Here is an 8,376-nt window from a genome sequence, read left to right as displayed (position 1 = left end):
AGAGGCGGGGGCGGCGGGCGGACAGAAAGCGGGCTGAGGCGGAGCGGGAGACTTGATTGGCCGCCGGGGAGCGTCACGTGACACCCGGGAGGTTCCCATAGAAACGCTTTTCTGCGGTCCAGCCTTGCGGGGGGTCTTGGGCTGGAGGCTATGGGCACTTGGGGCGCGTGGCCTGGAGTGCTGCCGCCGTCGGTGCCAGCCGCTTGTTGTTGGGGTCCGGTGTGAAGTGTGGGTGGTCGGACTTAAGCGTGGGGTGGGATGGACTGGCTGCAGAACCTAGTCCCCTGCAGTCAGCGGGAGAATGAGGCGGAGTGATGCCCAGCACGAAACTAGTGATCGGAGCCCTCCATTCGGACCGAGCGCCGCCGGGGGCTGCGTTCCAGAGCTGAGAGCCCCTTCCGGGGCTTGGGATCTTGGCACGCTGTCGGTGGGAGGTCCCCAAGGACGGAGTCGAAAGGTCACTTCTTACCTGTCAGTGCTGGGGGACAGCATCGCGGCCGGACCTGCAGAATCTCAACTCGGTATTCTCTCCATCTGGAGGGAGGGAAAAGATGCTTGGGCCGGGGCTGGGGACGGGTAGCGAAATTGGGGCAAACTTGTAGCATTTTCTAGAATCAGTCATCACATCTTAAAATAAGTAGTTATTTGGAGCAAGAATGCCAGAAGAGGGTGGGCGAGTTAGGCTTTTCAGCGCTGGCGCTGAGGGAAAATAGCGTGTGCAAGGATTAATAGAAACTGGACTTTCAAGGTTGTTATTTATTGTTTAAGGCACGCCAGATCAGCTTTTTTGCGATATTCCACATTCCCGTCAGAGGCACTAAGATTAAACAAATAATAGCTGTGCTCTGTGCATTATACTGTCGTACACGTATTTACAAAATAAAATTAATTCAGACACTTGGCTATGCTCTGCTTAGATGCAGATCTACCTGGTTTCACAAACAGCAGAAGGCTGGATGTCATCCTGTTGAGTTACCTCGTTTGCTGTGCAGTACTGAAAAAGAGCACTGGGCTTGGGATCAGAAAGCAGTGGCTGAGTTTCGACTTTTTTGCTCTCATAATCTGCGAGATTGAGGCACGTTGCTTAAAATTTGGAACCTCGGATTTCTTATTGCCAAAATTGGGCTAATGTGCTTTTCCCAAGAATGCCCCCAGGGTTCAATTCGCAGAAATACTTAAAAAAGACTCTAAAATTCTGCGTATATGTGCAATGTGTTTATTGGTTATGTAGCACAAGCTTCTCAAATTACCTAATGATAGGTTATGTTTTATCTTGCTGGTGAACGAGATTCCCAAGATTCTGGAGGGTTGAGCCTATTTTTCTTATGTATCTTTTTTCATAATTTTTCATAAAACTAGGTATTCAGAAGGTAGTCAGTGAATGCTTGATGAATTAGTGAGATATCAAAGAATCAAACTGGTGATAGAGAATCAGTCCAAAGGAGAACGATCTCAAAAGGAGAAAGATGTGCATGTGTGTGTATGTCTTTCTGTAGAGAGAGCACTGTATGTGAATCCCTTTTCCGTGTGAAGAAGCAATGTGGCACCCCCTCTAGGTATATCATTCAGTTGATAGAAATGACATTTCTTTGATTAACACTCACGGTGTGAGCTAGTAAAAAGCTCTCATGCCTTACGACAGCAAAGGAGAAATTTCTGCCTGCCAGCAGCACTTACTTTAAAAGTCTCCTGCTGAAGTACAAGAACATTGTTATGGTGATGGCATTATGTAACTTAGGATAAAGACTTGTTTAAATTCTTTTTTCTGTTTCAGTTTTGTGTAACTTCCCACAAAAGGTGCATAACATGCTCTTTTAGATGTTAAAGCAGACTGTACTTTTTGTTCTTTTAAATTGAGATTTTCTTTGAAGAGAAAATTAAACACTAGATGCACTGTTGAGTATAGACAGAAAGGAGGATTCAAGAGCTGACACAGCCCTTTCTCAAGCCCTAGTTTTTCCTTTTGTCTTACTCGGAGACACACACACACACACACACACACACACACACACACACACACACACACACACACACTTGGTCTCTTTAGAACTGGGGAAGAATCCTGAGATAGAAAACAACTTAATGGAACAGTGAAAAATAAAAAAATATTAGTTGTTCAAGGATGTAATTATCTTGATTGCTTAGAATTTTGGTCTTCGTGTGGATTGTGTTAAACTTGGCAGTTTTTTTGTTTGTTTGTTTTGTTTTTTTTAATACTGCCTCGCAGTGCTTAGGATGTGGTTATTTTCCAGTTAGAAAAGGTCTAGTATTCTACTCTCTTGAAGATTTTATATTTTTACTGTTACCTATGATACTTCATCACCATCTTAGGCAATTCTATTTTCTTTGGACTTTTCCAAATGAATAGTTTCATCTTATATAAAGGATTTGCTTGGCTTAAGATGTACTTATGATACAGGTAACTAGGTTATCTGAATTTCCAGAGGGTTATAGCAGCATTTGTAGATCCTTGTTTCTATGATGTCTCAAAAAGCCAAGGATCAGGGCCAGTGAGCTGGTGCAGCTGGTATAGATCCTTGTGGCCAAACCTGAGTTCAGTCACTGGGACCAACGTGGTGGAAGGAGAGAGCCAACTGAAAAATATGGCTTTGTAGGGGTGTGTGTGTGTGTGTGTGTGTGTGTGTCTGCATATGTGTGCATATCCCCCTACCCCCATGTATGTTAAGAAGGTCAAAGACCTAATGAGGTTCTCTTATAAGGTCTGTTTTTAGACATCTTAAGCTAAGTACTCTACTTTCTCTCTGCTTTTTTTCTCTCTCACAAATCTTGCTAGTAAATAGTTAAAAGAAGAATTCATTGAGTCCTGGAGCATAGCACTGTTTTTGTTTGTTTGTTTGTTCTCTCTCTCTCTCTCTCTCTCTCTCTCTCTCTCTCACACACACACACACACACACACACACACACACGTACACGCACGCAGAGTTAAAATCTTTTAGAAAGCAGAATTTAAAAATTAAAGACAGTATATGTGGATAGCCATTAGGGAATGACACCTGAGATTGACCTCTGGCCTCCACCTGCATTATACACACGTGCATGAGAAGTGATTCCCAGACGTGTATCCGTGTGTGCACACACACAGGCACACCTACATGCACGTGCACCTTCCTCCCCATCACTGTTTGCCATCCCAACTCTTCTGAGGTGTACAGGTATTTGGTATTAAGCACATCTTAACCACGATTCATCATTTTACAGAACTGAACTTCTAGACCCATTAAACAGTAACTCCCCACTTCCTCCCCCCTCTAGCACCAGAAAATCATTTTATTTTATCAGTGACTTATTGGGAAATCATACAAATGAGCTCCTATAGAGCGTGTCTTTTTATGACCTATTGCATTCACTTGATATAGTGTCCTCAGGTTCATTTACTTGTGGCATCTATCAAAATTGCTTTTTTTGGGGCGGGGAAGGCTGAATAACATTCCATTTCATTTTATTCTTATTTTTAATATTTACTTTATTATTCGTTTATTTGTGTATATGTATATTTTATATCTATATGCAAGCAAGTGGCAGCAGGAGCCAGAAGGGGGCATCCAGTTCCCTGGGACTGGAGTTACAGATGGTTGTGAGCCTCCATGTGGGTGCTGGGACTCGAACGTGGGTCCTTTGCGAGAACAGCAAGTGCTCTTAATCACTGGGCCATCTCTCCAGCCGTTAACATTCCATTTTACGTAAGAAATGCCACATTTTGTTTACCTACTGTGTGTCAAGGGATATTTGGTTTATTTTCTTACAGCTTTAGGTAATTTGTTACTGTAAATGTGTGTTTATAAATGCTTATGTCTTTACTTTTAGTTTTTAGAGGTTTATACAATGAAGTGAGTTTATATTTGCTTTTTTTTCTTTCCTTCTTTTTCTCTTTTTGGAAAAAAAAAGTGCTCTTAATTTTAACAAATTTTAAATAAAATGAGTCCACATTCCATTTCCTTTGAATCCCTATTTGGTACAGCATAGAGTCAAATAATCCTGGCAATTTTGACATGTGGTGCCCTGTGAGGGGAAGCAAGGTGAGTTAAAGCCAAAGCTCTGGCATCTAGAGCATCCTGAGAGTCCCCAGCCTGGATCATGCAGGGTACTTGGCTTTCTGAGTCTAGAAGATGGCTCTTGGCTGTATAGTTTGAGCAGAATTACAGAGAAGTCACAAGGAGGTACTGATGGGTACTGGGTTTCCCTGGCATCATATACCATTAGAGAAGCCTGAGGCATAGAACATGGCTCTGGAATCAGACATGGCTTTGACCATCAGCTCAGTCATCAGGTTCCGACTTACTGCTCAGACCGTTACAAGCTCTCTGTGGTACCACCTTTTTATCTGTAAAACAGGTATTATAATAACATCTGTGTCATAGGATTATTGGAGGGATTGAATGAATTAATATATGTGATGGTTTGTATATGCTCGGTCCAGGGAGTGGCACTATTAGAAGAAGGTGTGACCCTGTTGGAGTAGGTGTGGCCTTTTTGGAGTAGGCGTGATGCTATGGGTGTGGGCTTTAAGACCCTCATCCTAGCTGTCTGGAAGCCAGTATTCTGTGGCAGGGCAGCCTTCAGATGAAGATGTAGAACTCTCAGCTCTTCATGCACCATGCTTGCCTGGATGCTGCCATGCTTCTGCCCTGATGATAATGGACTGAACCTGTGAGCCATCCCCAATTAAATGTTTATAAGACTTGCCTTGGTCATGGCGTCTCTTCACAGCAGTAAAACCTTAACTAAGACCATATGTAAGTGTTTAAAATACCTGATGTCCAACTCTCAGAAAATGTTGGCTAGTAATAGTATTGATTAGTGTGAGTTGAGTTGCCATGTGGCTTTCCTAAGAGCCTTGGAGATGAGATAAAAAGGATTATATTCTCTGAGCTTTTTGCTAAACTATATGTACTGTGAGTCAAAAAAGACACACAGGTCTGGCAAGGTGACTCAGTTGTTAAAGGCTGATGCTCTCAAGCACACACACAGAGTCAAGTCACGTAGCAGGAATGTAAAGAAATAAGATTTACTTTCTTGTCAGGGCATTAAGATTAGACTGTAATTTGACGAAGTTATTTGAATATCAAGAAAGCTAGATGTGGTGTCTCACACGTGTAACCCCACAGTCAGGAGGCTGGTGGAGGAAGATTGCCTTGTGCTGGAGGCCTCCCTGGGCTACACAGTGACTACTAGGACAACCTGGGGACAGAGTGAGAACTTGTCTCAAACATCATCAACAGCAAATGTCAATAGAAAATCAATATGCAGCCTGGAGAGATGGCTCAGTGGCTAAGAGCACTGGCTTTTCCAGAGGTCCTGAGTTCAATTCCCAGCAACCACAGGTGGCTTGCAACCATCTGTAATGAGATCTGATGCCCTCTTCTGGTGTGTCTGAAGACAGCGACAGTGTACTCATATAAATAAAAAGAAAAAAAAAGAAAATATGCTAGACACAACAGGAATCAGTTACAGACTATGTTGTCTCTTATAGGCTTCATCTACCCAGAAACTTCCGGAGACAGAAAGCCTTGCACACACCTCATTATTTTATCCCCATGACAGATGACTGTATCCTACAAGTGCACAGACATTTAACTCATAGAGTCATTCTAACCCAGCAAGCTTCTGATGATAATATGCTTGAGGAGCATAAGCTCTTACTGTATAAGTGGGATGATTTAAATATTGAATGTATATCCAGTTGTATGTCCGACTAGAAATCAATTTACTAGCTGTCTTTACATGTCAGTCTTAGGAGCTTTGTAATTCTGTCTACCACTGACCTAAATCCATTCTTCTTGTGTTGACCACATATGACATAATTGGGCCTACAGAGGTGAGAGTCAGACTCCGAGGCAGTTGAAGGTAGTGCCCTTCTCCTCACCTTCATTTGTTTTCTGGGTTATACCCATGTCTTTTCTCAGACCTGTCTCACTGACTGATTTAGTTTGTTCACTTCTATTTTATATTTTTGGAATTTGCTTTTGTGGGGTGGCAGTGATTTTTTTTCCTGAGACAATGTTTCTCTGTGTAGCCTTGGCTGCCCCGGAGTTCTCCATGTAGATCAGGCCGACCTTGAACTCACAGAGATCCACCTGTCTCTGCCTTGAGTGTTGGGATCAAAGGCTTGTGCCACCAAGCCTGACTGGTAGTGCTATTCTTCTTTTTTTTTTTTAAAGATTTCTTTATTTATTATATATGAGTATGCTGTAGCTGTCTTCAGACACACCAGAAGAGGGCATCAGATCTCATTACAGATGGTTGTGAGCCACCATATGGTTGCTGGGATTTGAACTCAGGACGTCTGGGAGAGCACTCAGTGCTCTTAACCACTGAGCAATCTTTCCAGCCCTGGTAGTGCTATTCTTAAACATTACCATTGCCAGTTTGTTGAAGAGAGTCAGAGCATCTAAATTTGTCTGCCTGCCTGCCCCACCCCCTCATTCTCTGGACCATCCGTCCATGACCAGGAGCCCTCTGTGCAATGAGTGACTGAGACACATCATTGTGTATAAGAACTCACTCCTTGGAAACATTGCTTTGCTGTATATTTTCTTCAAGCAGGCAGAGTTCAAAAGTTCCTTAAAGATGAGTTATGTCAGGAATGTAGCTGAGTTGGGAGAGTGCTTGCCTCGCACACACAAGGCCCTGAGCTCAATATTGAGTACCCCAGAAACTGGTATAGTGGTGCTTGGGAGGTAGAGGTGGGGATATCAGGAGTTCAAGACTATTCTTGCTCTAACTCTTGCTTTTACAGATTAATAGATTACTTTAAATTACTTTTCTTCTGTTTTCGAAAAGGTCTCCATGCCGTGGGACCTTAAAACCCAGCACTTGGGAGGCAGAGGCAGAGAGATGGAGAGACAGAGGCAGAGACAGATGGATCTCTGAGTTTGAGGACAGCCTGGTCGCTACAGATTGAGTTCTAGGACAGCCACGGCTACACAGAGAAACCCTGTCTGGAACAAATAGACAAACAAACAAACAAACAAACTCACCAACTTACTACATGGCCCACATGCAGCTAAGGCCATGTATTTTCTTTATAGTATTGGCTTGAACTTGTGAGCTGCCATCCACCTTCCTTTTCTGCATTGCAGGCCTATGTAATTAGTATAAAACTGTAGTTTCCTATAGTTTCAGCATTTCTTCTCTTGCCATATACTGATGACATACAAAGTCATAGACTCAGACTCTGTACACTTTGTAACCTGAGGGGTGCTGTGGTCTACTTCACCACTTTGAAGACTGGTTTTGTGGCAATGATTTTATCTTTTTAATTTGGCAGAAGTGCTAGGGACTCAAATCCAGGGCCTTGTCGTGTTAGGCACATACTGTGGAGTTAGACTGTCAGCCACTAGCCCTCTCCATAATCAGAAATGCCAAATTCTGTATACTGGCGTCTTTTTTTCCAAACATAGTATTCCAATTTATGGACATAGGCTTTCATAATTTAATAATAAACTTCAATGTATCTCTAAGAATAATAATTACTCTATGCCTGTGATAAAATTATATTCCATTACTTTGATCCAAATCTGTAGGTTAAAGACAAATTTTCTTTAAAGATTTTGTTCATGTTTATTTAAGTCACAAGGCAGTTTTTTCTTCGTTATCTCTTTCTCTGCCTTCATGGGATACTGTGGGATTTAATGTTAATATTAGCATATTACCTTACTAAGGTAGCATGGCTTTATATAGAGAGCTTACAGAGTCAGCTTTGACTATATGAATATGAGATAGGAATTTGCATATGAATGTACTGTTTTCTATAGCATCTATTTACGTATTTCCAAGGGAGAAATGAAGCAGCACATGTGTATTATATATAGGCAAAGCAATTTTATTTAAGTGGCTTTTTAAAGTAATTTTATTTAAGAGGGTTAATCAAAGAAAATTTCTTTTAAAAAGTATATTTTGAAGAATTTTTTAAAAAGATTTATTCATTTATTATATATAAGTACACTGTAGCTGTCTTCAGATACACCAGAAGAGGGCATCGGATCTCTTTACAGATGGCTGTGAGCCACCATGTGGTTGCTGGGAATTGAACTCAGGACCTCTGGAAGAGCAGTCAGTGCTCTTAACCACTGAGCCATCTCTCCAGACCTACCTATTTTGAAGAATTTAAGTGAATGTACAAATATATATTGGCAAAGAAGTAGTCAGAAAAATGGAGAAAATACATATATATTTTGCACTGTAGTAGAAGAAGGGTAATGATAACAGACACAACTAAAGATATCCCATTGGCAGTGACTCAACAGGCAGAGAGGATAGGGGCATTGGCGAGGAGTGACAGGCGGGTGACTGGTGATGGAGAGTCAGCTGGGCTGCCCACATTTTGAGGGGCTATTGTGCTGTATGTCACAGTCA

At 42.0% G+C, this 8,376-nt stretch overlaps 1 protein-coding gene across 4 annotated transcripts in view; it reads left to right on the top strand.

Moving 5' to 3' along the window:
- The first annotated feature begins 126 nt into the window (after positions 1–126).
- Positions 127–8,376, top strand: part of Rgl1 (ral guanine nucleotide dissociation stimulator like 1) — a 278,552-nt gene continuing 270,302 nt past the window's right edge. For 3 of the 4 annotated variants that reach the window (XM_087580169.1, XM_087580166.1, XM_087580168.1), the window contains exon 1: positions 127–521. The gene's annotated coding sequence lies outside the window, so the exon portion shown is untranslated. 4 annotated transcript variants of the gene reach the window in all.

This window comes from Rattus norvegicus, chromosome 13 (genome assembly GCF_021556685.1).
Source record: "Rattus norvegicus strain SHRSP/BbbUtx chromosome 13, alternate assembly SHRSP_T2T, whole genome shotgun sequence".
NCBI classification, from domain to species: domain Eukaryota; kingdom Metazoa; phylum Chordata; class Mammalia; order Rodentia; family Muridae; genus Rattus; species Rattus norvegicus.
Note: the sequence above shows the minus strand (reverse complement) of the source record. Positions and strands in the feature narration are given on the sequence as shown.